The sequence below is a fragment of the Triticum urartu genome, chromosome 1A, assembly GCF_056163025.1.
Source record: "Triticum urartu cultivar PI428250 chromosome 1A, HENAU_Tu73, whole genome shotgun sequence".
Lineage (NCBI taxonomy): Eukaryota > Viridiplantae > Streptophyta > Magnoliopsida > Poales > Poaceae > Triticum > Triticum urartu.
The window spans coordinates 316,775,070-316,790,451 of record NC_141873.1 but is presented as its reverse complement, the minus strand read 5'-3'; positions in this window follow the sequence as shown (position 1 = coordinate 316,790,451).

The following is a 15,382-nucleotide window of genomic DNA, read 5'->3' as shown; positions in this document are numbered from 1 at the left end:
AGGTGAGGTGATTTCGGTCAAAATCGATATAAAGATTACCGGAATCGGATGCACGGTTTGGAAATGGCAAGCAAAACAAATATGACAACGGTCTGCGATAATCAGCAAGTAGCCATCTAAATGCATCAAGATAAATATGCTACAGCACTCAAACATGACAACAAAATACATGGAAGGGATCCACTCATGAATCTTTGAAAGTGCGTTATATCGACTAGAGGGGGGGTGAATAGGCGATTTTTATGAAAGTCTTCAAAAACGTGAGAGTTATGAAGACAAACAGCGAAGATTATGCCTTTTACTATGCAGCGGAAGTTAGATTACACTAGGCCAGCCATGGTCATGTACTCAATAGAGTGAAAGCACAATGACAAACAACTGCAGTGTAATAAGGATCAGGTAGGAAGAAGTTATGAAGCCAAACAGTTCATACATTCACGTTGTGAAGACAAAAGATAAAGCAAGCATGCAATGGCTTCACAATGTGTAACAGTAAGAAAAGGAAGTGAAGATGAAACTAGTGACTCGTTGAAGACAATGATATGTTGGACCAGTTCCAGTTGCTGTGACAACTGTACGTCTGGTTGGAGCGGCTAGGTATTTAAACCTTAGGACACACAGTCCCGGACACCCAGTCCTGAACACACAGTCCAGGACACCAAGTCCTCACCGTATTCTCCTTGAGCTAAGGTCACTTAGTCCTCGCCCAATCACTCTGGTAAGTCTTCAAGGTAGACTCCCAAACCTTCACAAACTTCGTTTACTGGCAATCCACAATGTCTTTTGGATGCTCTGAACGCGACGCCTAACCGTCTGGAGGATTCACAGTCCTCAAGTGTAATAAGTCTTCAGATCACACAGACAAGAAGACTCAAGTGATGCCCAATTTGCTCTGGCTCTGGGTGGTTAGGGGTTTTCTCCTCTCTAGGAATTTTCTCTCAAAGGCTTCGAGGTGGGTTGCTCTCAAACGACAAAAGCCGTGCACTGAAATTTGAGCAGCCAACCGTTTATGGTTGTGGGGGTGGGCTATTTATAGCCACTTGGCAACCCGACCTGATTTGTCCGAAATGACCCTGGGTCACTAAGGAACTGACACGTGTCTCAACGGTCAGATTTCAAACTCTCATGGCAACTTTACTTGGGCTACAAGCAAAGCTGACTTGTCCGGCTCTGGACAAGATTCGCTCTCATTGTCTTCGCTCGAAGACATAGGTTTTTGATTTAGGCATCACTTCAGTCATTCTGACTGGTTCTCCTGGATCCCACTTAACAGTACGGTGGTTCCTATGACTCAACACAAAAGAAAAAGAACTACGTAAGATCTAAGTCTTCGAGCTCCATAGGCTTCATAACGTGTCTTCTTTTGTCATAGTCTTCACTGTGAATATCTTCATATACCACCTTTGTCTTCAATGTCTTTATACATTTTAGGGGTCATCTCTGGTAGTAAAACCGAATCAATGAGGGACTTTTACCTGTGTTTTCCTGCAATTCTCACAAACACATTAGTCCCTCAACTAGGTTTGTCGTCAATACTCCAAAACCAACTAGGGGTGGCACTAGATGCACTTACAATCTCCCCCTTTTTGGTGATTGATGACAAACTAGTTGAAGTTTTCAATGGGGAATATAATGTGTGAAGTTTGTAAAGGATAGGGAATTGTCTTCATAAGTTGCAAGGGCTCCCCCTGAAGATGTGCATATAAGTTAATTTGCTTTTGGAATGCAAATGCACATGGCAGGTTGTACTTGTGGAGATCCACTTCAGCTTATGATGACAATCCACTATGCATGTGAAAGTATATGAAGATAATGACATGCATAATGGAAAATGGACGTCTGCAGAATGAGATAAGTGCGGAATTTATCGTCGCACATGCGGAATTTATCTTCGCAAACAGAGTGGCAAACGAGTAGCAGACGACCATCGAGTCTTAGTGTTACAACTCAAAGAACCGAATGAAGCAAAAACGAGAGTTGTAAGCACGAAGCAAAATTGTAACAAAAAAAATATAGCACCCGTCCATATGGACCCGCTTGAAGACTATCAACCCATATGCTTCTCCCCCTTTTGTCAGCAAGGACTAAAAAGGTTCGAAGACATAGAGTGTTTACTCGTTTCCAGGAGCAGCAGGGTCGTTGGAGGTGTTTGGCGGTGCAGACGAGCTTGGAGGTGCTAAAGCAGGTGGCGGTGATGTAGCATCGTCGTCTTCATCAATGATCCTTGCAGTAACTGTGGCAGAAGATGAAGAAAACTCAGAGTCTTCAAGTGATGGTGTGTTGCGCATCACAGCCCTTCTGGGAGGTGTGGTGTCAAACTTGAAATGCTCTGTGAAGCCATCCTCTTCAAGTTCAGCTTCAGTACATATCATTGAGAGCCCTTTCCATGTACGGCGACACGTTTCATGTGTAACGAAAGCATTTTTGGTGGCAGACGATTGACATCCACCAAGAGGCTCTTCATCTGACGCTTTAGCCAGTCGTGATGCCTATCTTGCTTTTGGTGAAGGGCCACAAGAAGCTCTCGGTCATTGAGGACACGAGCACGCTTCTTGGGTCTTGGAGCATTTGTGCTGTCTGTGGCTTCAGTAGATGCTGGTGCACGTGTAGTGCCAGCCAACGGATATACCCTGGATATGGCTTCAACACCTTCAATATTCTGCATGAAGCTCTGGTGCTCTGCATTCTGAAGACTTATCGGTTGCTTGGCAGGCTCAGGATATATTGCTTCAGCAGAAGTATCCACATCTGGCAGGAAGATCCGATGGTTTCGGGAAGAGGGCTGATACGAGATCGCAGCGTGCAGTTTGATCAGCCTCATCACCCAAGGAGCATAGAACTTCAAACCAAATAATTCTGATCCTGACGCAGCAAGTTGGCGTATGAAGAGATCCTGTGCGTTGAAGCATTTGCCATGCAGGATATAGAATATGAGAGTCTTCATTGCACCCTCAATCTTGGCATGTGGTGAGTGTCCCTTAATGGGCCAGAGAGTCCGCCGGATGATGTGATATATGGTCCTGGGCAGGTACTCTAGGTCTTCAACGAAGAACTCAGTAGGATAGGGTGCATCATGGGGCAATGGCTTCATCATTGAGAGCATCTGACTCATATTGGGTTCAGGCCTCTGGAATATGCTCTCAATAGCTTCAAAATGTAGTTGACAGCCTTCCTCGAAGAATTCGCCTGGAGTGGGCAGGCCGGTGAGCTCAATGATATCAAATGCATTGGCTTCATGATGGACATTGCCGGTCATCCACTCCAGGATCCAAGTCTTCGGATCTCTGTTGTATCCTTTTATATGGAGGGTGGCATAGAACTGAAGCAGAAGCTCTTCATTCCAGTGCTCTTCATCAGTCACAAACGGCAGCAGACCCACTTGCCTGAAGCAATCCAATGCTTCCTCTAAGCAGGGCAGACCAGCAATGGCTTCAACCTCAAGGCGCTTGTGCGGGAAGATGCGACCTTGGTTTTATAGGATGCATGAATAATAGCTGCGCTGAGAATAGCTCGAGAACCTATCTGATACAATCCTTTCCCTTGAATAGGGGTTCTTGGAGCTATTGAAAAATGTATTGTCTGCCTTGAAGCTGTTGATGTCAAAGGAACCAGGTGCTGATGCAGGACCTGGAAACCTTGGCAGCCTTGGGACTGGCTTCTGAACATGAGGCATGTGCTCAATATGATAATCGAATTGAGGACCTGCAGCAGACTCAGGAACAGAAGTGTCTGGCTCGGTAGCTTCGTTGTCCGCTGAAGCATTTGGTGGGGCGGGATCCACATTGGCTTCAGTGCTTGTGGTGGCAGCCGCAACATTTTCTTCCTCCGCTTGGGTAGTTGGAGGGACAACCTCAGGCATGTTCTCCTGGAGAACTGCATCTTGATGGAGCGGGGGAGTGGGTTCTGGTGGTGCTTCTTCATTGTCTTCGGCTGATGCAGCCGGAATTTCTACAGTATGGACTTGAGGCCGTGGACCTTTGCGAAGCCTACGGAACACAGACGACGCTTGTGGGGTCGGAGTGGGCTGGACCTCAAAGTCTTCTTCCTCCTGAGGGCAATCCGCCCATGACTCATCTTGTGCCATTGGCGTCAGAGGATGACCAATACTGATGAGTTTGCTTGTTTCAAGCTGAGGAAGGGCTGCATCATCTTGTACATTGTCTTGGTGACCAATGTCTTCAGCAGCTATGGGGTCGGCTGCTGGAATATCTTCAGCTTCAGGAGCCTCTGTGGGAGCAGGCTCATGAACTGTCAGTCGTCTTTCTGCATTGGGGTGAATGACAGAGAGGGGTTCAACCATCAAGGGCTCTGTGGGAGCAGCCCGAGCTTTCTTGATCTTGCGCTTCTTCTTGGTTGGGTCAGAAGGAGAGGCTGCAGAGTGTTTCCTCTTTCTAGCTTCAGCCTCTGCATTCCGTGTCTTCTTGAGCTCAGAAGCGGTTGACCGGCTCTTTGGCTTCGAGCCAGTCGTGGCGGTGGGGAAGACAATCGGAACAGCTTCTTGCCTTGGTGCCTCTGGTTCATTCACAGCAGGCTTCTTCTTCGCGGCCATCTTGGGGTCGATGCCAGGACGCCCAAGTGCCTTGCGCTTCTCGGCCTCATTGTAGGCCTGCACACATCGTTCTGCCAGAGACTTCATCTGCTCACGCGAGCCCTGAGCTTCAGCACGCTTCTTCAGGAAATTTTCCTTGAGCTCATGCAACATGGTTTTGAAGCTCTTCACTTCCTGCACGCTGAGCCTGGCCATGTGCTTCTTGAACTGAGCCTTTTCATGATCAATTTTCTGCTTCAGCTCAACTATGCGCTGAGCAATGGCAAGTTCTGAAGCAATTGCGCCTTGGAAGGCGACGCTGAGACCGACAGGCAGCTGCAGATCTTCGAAGCTTATGTCTGGGGAGGCAAACCATTCGTCGATGAAGTTGTGGATGATGGCGACATCAAAGAGAGGCAAATTGTTGAAGATTTCAGCTTCTTCTTTGCTTTTGATAAGCTGCTCTAGAGCGTCATCTCCAAGATCTTCATCGCTAGATAGATCAATGGCTTCGCTACGTAGAATGGCAGCAGCCGTGAGCTCTTTGCCGGTTTGTTGCTGGGGCTCCTTTTCTTTCTGGGGCTTGGAGACGCGGGATACGTCTTCAGACTGCACACTGACTTCAGGAGGTGCAGTTTTCAATGGCTTCGCCCTTGAGATTTTTGAGGCAGGGGCTGGCTTTGAAGCTTTTGGCTTCTTTGACTGCTTTGGCTTTGGCACAGCAGGAGCTTCATCAGACTCAGAGTCAGCTGGAGGGTCATTCACGGCAGTCCCTTGGACTAGGATGTGGGTGATGAGGCCTTCAAGGTTGGCAAACGGACCGATGATATTGGATTCGACGTCGCGTGTGCCATCTGCCCTTGGTGCGGAGGGACCAGGGTTGAAGTCTAACCCAAATTTCTTCTTGTTCAGCTTCGCTGATTGTTGGGCAAACTGGTAGTTGCGCTTGAACAGATTGTCGTCACGACACCAGAGGAGTGACGACGGATGCGCATCATCAGGCTGTGGTCCTCGGACCATGCATGGGTAGAAGCCTTGAGCAATGGCTTCATCTCTGGTCCTGGGCATGAGATTCTTGAAACGGATGTCCCCCCATGATCTCCTGATGGCACTTTTCTCAGCATACTCCTCAGTGACGAAGCGATATTTGAACCACTGTTCTGCCCAATAGCGTCGAATCCATTGGATTCGGGTCTTGCGCTGCCCATAGCTCTCTTCTGGATCTGTTTTGTACATTTCTGCCAAGTCTTCAGGCAGATCCTTGGAAGTTCCCTCACGTCTCTATCTGCCCCCCTTCCTTGCTGCTGTTTCTGAAGCCATAAACTTTAACTTGAAAGGCTTCAAGACTTTCAAAGGCTTCAAAGGCTTTCCTTTTCTGGACCAACAGGAACTGGCTTCAGGAGAGTTTATGTGATGCTGTAGGAATTCTGCAAATGAATGCAGACTATGAGAACCGAAGGATTCTCCCACGGACATGTACCTGTGACAGCATTAAGGTGCGAGGGAAGGGGAAGAGGTCATATGCATTCTCAGAAGGTTTTGAAGATTAATCAGTTTAGAAGACATTGACCTCATCGTGCGAAGACATTCACTCATAGATAAGAAGTTGGTTCCAGATTTGTACGAACCCACAGATCAGTACAAGTGAGGAATCTAACTACTTTATGAAGCACAAGTGAATATACTAGGCATGTTATGAGATGCAGCGAGAGATCTAACTAGTGTGAAGAGAAACTTCTTATGGTAGAAAGTGACAGAACCATGAGATCAAAGGGGCTGTGAAAAGAAGTTTTATTTATCACACTAGAACTACTAGACGGAAGGGAGTTGATGCCGAGCAGTTCAGTCCTCCATGCCCTAACTTGGCGACGGAAAACACCTACGGTGACGGCGGAGAGGACGATGTCCGCGGTCGGCGTGAGGACGGCGTTGGAGAGGTTGCGGCAGCGAAGCGCTTCGTCTCCGGCGTCGTCGAGAGCTAGCGGTGGTGCTAGGGTTCGTGCGAGGGTGGAAGAAGGAGATAATGACCGCGATAAGTGTGAACTTATAGGCGCAGGGGCGGCACTGCGCTATTACTCAGGTGCCCCTGGCGATTCGCATTTGAGTAGTATGTGGCCATCATGCGGTATTTTGGGGGCAGTTCCACATCCCACACACGCCTGGATTGTCGGGTGGTCGTTCCTACTTCTCCGGATTTTATGTGGAGGAATGAGCATTGAAAACGGACTTTATGGTTGTCTCTTTATCTTCTACTGACAAGGACGCAGTGAAGACATTCGACAGTTTCAATAGAATGCATATGACTTAGAGAGATAGAGTTTGAGATAGAAAGCATAGAGAAGTTTGGGGTCCGATCACATTCACTTAGTTCAAAAGATTCAACACGAAGACATAGTTATAAGTGAATGTTGTAGAGGACAGAACACTAGCATATATATATATATCTATACAAGCAACGTAGTGAAGATAATCATGAGGACATGTTCGAAGCCAAACCAAATGTGAAGACAACCAAATGTGAAGATATTGCAAGGTAACACCATGAGTGAAACACTTCAAATAGAACGTTTGGTGGTGGCGTTACCCACCGTATAGGAAGTATTAGACCCAGACACGGCGCACAATTATCGTGGCGCTCCGAAGTCAAATTCTACATTAATGTATTCACACTTAGAATGTATGTCTTCATTGAATGAAGATATACTTTACTTTGTGTGTTGCACATCTAAGTCATCAATATGCATAAGTGTTAGGATGTGTGCCTGATCACAGGACATTTGAGGATTCCAAGATGTTTAGCTCACACCGTAACTTGCAAAATCTCTTCTCATCCAAGGGCTTGGTGAAGATATCTGCCAATTGCTCTTGAGTGTTGACGTGTATGATATCAATGTCTTCCTTCACAACATGATCTCTGAGAAAGTGATGACGAATTTCAATGTGCTTTGTTTTCGAGTGCTGAACTGGGTTGTTGGCAATCTTGATGGCGCTTTCGTTGTCGCAGTAAAGTGGCACTTGCTTCAGATGAATGCCATAGTCCTTGAGTGTTTGCTTCATCCACAGAAGCTGAGCGCAGCAAGATCCAGCAGCAATGTATTCAGATTCAGCAGTGGAGAGAGATACATAGTTCTGCTTCTTTGAAGACCAACATACAAGTGATCGTCCCAGAAAATGACATGTGCCTGATGTAGACTTGCGATCAACTTTGTCACCAGCATAATCAACATCCGAAAATCCAACCAAATCAAACTCTGAGCCCTTGGGATACCATAATCCTAGAGTTGGGGTGTGAGCCAAATATCGAAGAATTCGCTTCACAGCTAAGTGATGCGACTCCTTTGGTGCCGCTTGAAATCGAGCACACATGCAAACACTAAGCATAATATCTAGCCTAGATGCACATAAATAAAGCAAAGAACCAATCATGGAACAGTATACATTTTGATCGAACTCTTTACCATTGTCGTCAGGACCTAGATGATGTTTGGCTGGCATTGGTGTTGTGAAGCCTTTGCAGTCTTGCATACCGAACTTCTTCAGGCAATCTTTGAGATACTTCTCTTGAGATATGAAGATGCCATTGCGTTGTTGTCGTATTTGAAGACCAAGGAAGAACTTCAGTTCCCCCATCATGGACATCTGATATTGCTCTTGCATCATATATCCAAACTCTTCACTGTACTTCTGATTGGTGCATCCGAAGATAATGTCATCCACATAGATTTGGCACACAAACAGTTCACCATCATATGTCTTTGTGAAAAGAGTGGGATCCAGGGAACCAGGTATGAAGCCTTTGCTCTTCAGGAAGTATTTGAGTGTGTCATACCAGGCCCTGGGAGCTTGTTTGAGGCCATACAGTGCCTTGTTGAGCTTGTATACCATGTCAGGATGTTTTGGATTTTCAAAGCCAGGTGGCTGTGCAACATACACTTCTTCTTCAATCTTGCCATTGAGAAAGGCACTTTTCACATCCATTTGATATAGAAGTATGTTATGATGATTTGCATAGGCCAGCAGTATGCGTATAGCTTCAAGCCTTGCCACAGGAGCAAATGTTTCATCGAAGTCAATGCCCTCCACTTGAGTATATCCTTGAGCAACGAGACGAGCTTTGTTTCTGACAACTTGACCATGCTCATTTTGCTTGTTGCGGTATATCCATTTGGTGCCTATTATGTTGTGCTTCCGTGGATCAGGACGCTTAACCAGTTCCCATACATTATTCAGCTCAAACTGTTGAAGCTCTTCTTGCATAGCTTGAATCCATTCAGATTCCATGAAGGCTTCTTCAACTTTCTTGGGTTCTGATATTGAGACGAATGCGAAGTGCCCACAGAAATTTGCTAGCTGAGTTGCCCTTGAACGAGTGAGTGGACCAGGTGCATTGATGCTATCAATTATTCTGTCAATCTGCACTTCATTTGCAACACGAGGATGTACAGGGCGAAGACTTTGCTCTTGCTGATCTGTGTTGTTGTTGGGAGGAATGTCTTCAGGCTGAGCATTGTCTTCATGTTGATCAGGTGCTGAGATGATAAGTTCTTCTTCAGGATGAGCTTCAGAAGGTATAATCTCTCCAGTTCCCATAAGCTTGATTGATTCACTAGCTGGAACTTCGTCTAGCACATTTGGCAGTTGCTCTCTTTGTGAACCTTTTGTCTCATCAAACCGCACATCCACTGTTTCAACCACTTTGTAATAGAAGAGATTGAAGACTCTGTAGGAGTGTGAATCCTTTCCATATCCTAGCATAAAGCCCTCATGTGCTTTTGGTGCAAACTTTGAGGTGTGGTGTGGGTCCTTGATCCAGCACCTTGCGCCAAATACTCTGAAGTAACTGACATTTGGCTTCTTGCCAGTTAGGAGTTCATAAGATGTCTTGTTCAGAAGCTTGTGAAGATAAACACGATTGATTGTATGGCATGCAGTGTCAATGGCTTCTGTCCAGAATTTTCTTGGAGTCTTGTATTCATCTAGCATTGTTCTGGCCATCTCAATGAGTGTTCTGTTCTTGCGTTCGACGACGCCATTCTGCTGTGGCGTGTACGGAGCTGAGAATTCATGTGTGATGCCCAAGGTATCAAGATATGTATCAAGGCCAGTGTTCTTGAATTCGGTGCCATTGTCACTTCTGATGTGCTTTATCTTGGCGCCAAAATTGTTCATAGCTCGATTGGCGAAGCGTCTGAAGACATCCTGCACTTCAGTCTTGTAAAGGATTATGTGCACCCAAGTATATCTAGAGTAATCATCAACAATCACGAAGCCATAAAGGCAAGCAGTAGTAGTAAAAGTTGAGTAGTGAGTGGGACCGAAAAGATCCATGTGGAGCAGTTCGAAGGGTTGAGTAGTAGTCATGATTGTCTTCGAAGGATGCTTTGCCCTTGTCATCTTCCCTGCTTCACAGGCACCGCATAAGTGATCTTTCTTGAACTTGACGCCCTCGATGCCTATGACATGCTTCTTCTTCGCAAGGGTGTGGAGGTTCCTCATGCCAGCATGCCCAAGCCTTCGATGCCAAAGCCAGCATTCTGAAGCTTTTGCAAGAAGACATACTGCAAGTTGTGGCCCTGCTGAGAAATCTACCACGTACAGATCATCTTTTTGATACCCTTCAAACACTAGAGACTTGTCAGATTCCATTAGTACTAGGCAACGATATTTTCCAAACATTACGATCATGTTCAAATCGCAAAGCATTGAGACAGACATTAAGTTGAAGCCAAGGGATTCAACAAGCATGACTTTATCCATGTGTTGATCCTTTGAGATTGCAACTCTACCTAGACCCAATACCTTACTTTTACCAGTGTCAGCAAATGTGATGTGGCTCTTGTCAGATGGACGTAAGGTTGAGTCCATAAGAAGGCTTGTTTTGCCAGTCATGTGATTTGTACACCCATTGTCAATAATCCATTCTGAAGACTTTAAAGACGCTGGTGTCGTACCCTACAGTGCAGTTAGGGGGATAGGCTTCATGAAGAGAATTGTGAAGCAAAAACATTTGACGAACCAGTGGGTTATGAAAACTTAGATCCAGATTAGGACTAATAGGGAGACTAGCATGCGATTCAGGAACGAAGTACATAATGATGCCATTCGGGCATTTTATCTTGCGCCCTACAAGATTTTTAAGGTCCCCAGCAATAGCATCAGAAGATTTTGTTTTTCTGCTGGAGACCTTTCCCTGCAAAAGAGAGTTAAGCTTTCTTAACCATCCACATCTTCAAGGGTGGCTTAGAAGCAATAAGTCTAAGTGCAGCATCTGAGAATTTTGGCTTTGAAGCCTTAGCAAACAGTCTTGCAGGTGGACAATAATACTCATAGGAATAAGCAGAATAATTTTTGGTCATATGAACATGACGGTTCGATGAACCGCTCTCATATTCATATGCCTGAGTATGGTTTCCCTGCAAAACATTTGCGTTAGTGTGACTCAGCTGAGTCCTCTGATTGTATGAAGCCTTTGGACTGAGGTTTGTCTTCTTCAAGTGAGGTGTCATGAAGACATTCACAGGAAGATTTTCCAGACACTTTTTTGGAACCCAGATCTTCTTCATAGGCGGTCCATTCCTGCAGTTAGTACCAATGTACCTGGCAAACACTTCACCATTCTGATTCTTAAACAGTTTATAGTTTGCATCAAAGGATTCATCAATAATAATGGGGTTAGCACATGTGAAGCCAGATAAATTGGATGGATCTGCTGAAGTTTCCTTTGCAGCAACCCATGTGGTTTTGGGGTACTGCTCAGGTTTCCAGTAAGAGCCATCTACATTTATTTTCCTTACGAACCCAACACCCTCTTTCCTAGGGTTTCAGTTCAGAATCTGCTTCTTGAGGACATCACATAATGTCTGATGTCCTTTAAGACTTTTGTACATCCCTGTTTCAAGCAATGTCTTCAACCTAGCATTCTCATCAGCAATAGCAGTGGTATCCTCAGCAGAGGGGTTAGTTACCACATCAACAGTTGAAGATATTGCAACAGCAGTAGCAGTGGAACATTCAGCAACAGAAGTAGCATTATCATGCTCAATGCATTTAAGACATGGTGGTTCAAATCCTTCCTGAGCGGGACTGATCTGTTCGGCGCGAAGTGACTCGTTTTCCTTTTGAAGATCTTCATGAGCCGCTCTCAATTTCTCAAGTTCTTGCTTCCTTTGAAGATAATCATAGGAAAGCTTTTCATGAGTTGTTGAGAGAGTATCAAGACGATCCTCAAGTTCCTGATACTTAACGTGAAGATTTTTTATGTCTTCAATTAAGGATTCAGATCGAGTCATTTAAGCACCCAACAGATCATCGCTTCTGTCTAACAGTTTTTGAATATGTTCCATAGATTTCTGTTGTTCAGTTGCAATTTTAGCAAGTGTTTTGTAGCTGGGTTTTGAATCACAGTCAGAGTCATCGTCACTAGATGTTTGATAGCGAGTAGTGCGTGTGTTTACCTTGGCACCGCGTGCCATGAAGCAGTAGGTAGGAGAGGAGTCGTTCTTGTCATTTGCATCGGTATCGGTGATGAAGTCATTGTCTTCAGTGTTGAAGATGGACTTGGCGACGTATGCTGTAGCCAGACTCGCAATACCAGAATCAGACTCCTTCTCAGACTCCACCTCCGCCTCCTCAGAAGCGGACTCATCCTCTGAATCCATTTCCTTGCCAACAAACGCACGTGCTTTGCCAGATGAGCTCTTCTTGTGTGTTGAAGACTTTGAGGAAGACTTGGAAGAAGACTTTGAGTATTTCTTCTTCTTCTTCTTGTCGTCAGAATCATATCCCTTGCTCTTCTTCTTCCTTCTGTTCTCATTGTCCCATTGTGGACACTCAGAGATGAAGTGTCCAGTTTTCTTGCACTTGTGACATGTTTTCTTCTTGTAGTCATGAGCAGAAGCTTCATCATTCCTTGAGATTGATCGTGAAGATTTTCTGAAGCCTTTCTTCTTGGTGAATTTTTGGAACTTCTTCACTAGCATTGCAAGTTCCCTTCCAATGTCTTCAGGATCATCAGAACTGCTGTCAGATTCTTCTTCAGATGAGGAAACAGCTTTTGCCTTCAAGGCACGAGTTCGCCCATAGTTTGGACCGTAGATATCTCTTTTCTCAGAAAGCTGAAATTCATGTGTGTTGAGCCTCTCAAGTATGTCAGATGGATCGAGTGTCTTGAAATCAGGACGTTCTTGAATCATCAGGGCTAGGATATCAAATGAACTATCAAGTGATCTCAGCAGCGTCTTGACGATTTCATGTTTGGTGATCTCAGCGGCGCCGAGGGCTTGAAGCTCATTTGTGATGTCAGTGAGCCGATCAAATGTGTGCTGGACATTCTCATTGTCATTTCGCTTGAAGCGGTTGAAGTGGTTGCGAAGGACACTGATTCTTTGATCTCTCTGGGTTGAGACGCCTTCATTGACCTTGGAGAGCCAGTCCCAGACCAGCTTGGATGTCTTCAAGGCACTCACGGCCATACTGTCCTTTTGTCAGATGGCCACAGATGATATTTTTGGCAGTAGAGTCCAGTTGAGTGAACTTCTTGACATCAGCAGCAGTGACACCTTCTCCAGCCTTGGGAACGCCGTTCTCGACGACATACCATAGGTCGACGTCAATGGCTTCAAGATGCATGCGCATCTTATTCTTCCAGTAGGGATATTCAGTTCCATCGAAGACGGGGCACGCAGCGGAGACTTTGATTATCCCTGCAGTCGACATAGCTAAAACTCCAGGTGGTTAAACCGAATCACACAGAACATGGGAGCACCTTGCTCTGATACCAATTGAAAGTGCATTATATCGACTAGAGGGGGGGTGAATAGGCGATTTTTATGAAAGTCTTCAAAAACGTGAGAGTTATGAAGACAAACAGCGAAGATTATGCCTTTTACTATGCAGCGGAAGTTAGATTACACTAGGCCAGCCATGGTCATGTACTCAATAGAGTGAAAGCACAATGACAAACAACTGCAGTGTAATAAGGATCAGGTAGGAAGAAGTTATGAAGCCAAACAGTTCATACATTCACGTTGTGAAGACAAAAGATAAAGCAAGCATGCAATGGCTTCACAATGTGTAACAGTAAGAAAAGGAAGTGAAGATGAAACTAGTGACTCGTTGAAGACAATGATATGTTGGACCAGTTCCAGTTGCTGTGACAACTGTACGTCTGGTTGGAGCGGCTAGGTATTTAAACCTTAGGACACACAGTCCCGGACACCCAGTCCTGAACACACAGTCCAGGACACCAAGTCCTCACCGTATTCTCCTTGAGCTAAGGTCACTTAGTCCTCGCCCAATCACTCTGGTAAGTCTTCAAGGTAGACTCCCAAACCTTCACAAACTTCGTTTACTGGCAATCCACAATGTCTTTTGGATGCTCTGAACGCGACGCCTAACCGTCTGGAGGATTCACAGTCCTCAAGTGTAATAAGTCTTCAGATCACACAGACAAGAAGACTCAAGTGATGCCCAATTTGCTCTGGCTCTGGGTGGTTAGGGGTTTTCTCCTCTCTAGGAATTTTCTCTCAAAGGCTTCGAGGTGGGTTGCTCTCAAACGACAAAAGCCGTGCACTGAAATTTGAGCAGCCAACCGTTTATGGTTGTGGGGGTGGGCTATTTATAGCCACTTGGCAACCCGACCTAATTTGTCCGAAATGACCCTGGGTCACTAAGGAACTGACACGTGTCTCAACGGTCAGATTTCAAACTCTCATGGCAACTTTACTTGGGCTACAAGCAAAGCTGACTTGTCCGGCTCTGGACAAGATTCGCTCTCATTGTCTTCGCTCGAAGACATAGGTTTTTGATTTAGGCATCACTTCAGTCATTCTGACTGGTTCTCCTGGACCCCACTTAACAGTACGGTGGTTCCTATGACTCAACACAAAAGAAAAAGAACTACGTAAGATCTAAGTCTTCGAGCTCCATAGGCTTCATAACGTGTCTTCTTTTGTCATAGTCTTCACTGTGAATATCTTCATATACCACCTTTGTCTTCAATGTCTTTATACATTTTAGGGGTCATCTCTAGTAGTAAAACCGAATCAATGAGGGACTTTTACCTGTGTTTTCCTGCAATTCTCACAAACACATTAGTCCCTCAACTAGGTTTGTCGTCAATACTCCAAAACCAACTAGGGGTGGCACTAGATGCACTTACAATCTTGACAAAAGATGAACACTGAGCTACGGCTAATTCATCGATTAACAGGTTCAAACAAGCATGGCAAAAGTGCAAATGATAACAGGTTTCAGACTTAGTGAAATTAACACAAGTCTGGAATTTTTCATCAGGAAGCAAACTTTAGAGCATGGAAACTACATGCTACAAGAATATAACATGGCAAAGCAAGGAATGGCATGAAGCTACTCAAAGCACTTAACAAAAGTCCCTTAGTGACCTTGAGACAAAATGGATCATAAAATACAATTGCAAGCATGTGAACATAGCAAAAACATAAACAGATTCAGACTTAGTGAAAAACTGGAGCATGCAAAACAGTTAACGAGTAGGCATGTTTACGAGCTCGATGCACTCACTACAGAGCATGGCATGACAATCTAAGCATATACCCATCAATAAGACATGGCATAGAAGCTATACATGGCAAGAACAACATCATAGCATGCACGGATCAATAGCAACATCCTCGGCAAAATCGCTAAACATGTCAACAGTCTGCTAGGATCATTTTATAGCAAAAGTAGAGCTCGGTTGACTCAAGCTAGGATGCTCCATAAATGCAAACAAAGACATGTATGGATAGATCACCACAATATTAACAAAACATCCATACTAATCATCCTTGAAAGAGGCACGGATTACTAGGAAACAACATGAACATATGGCATAAC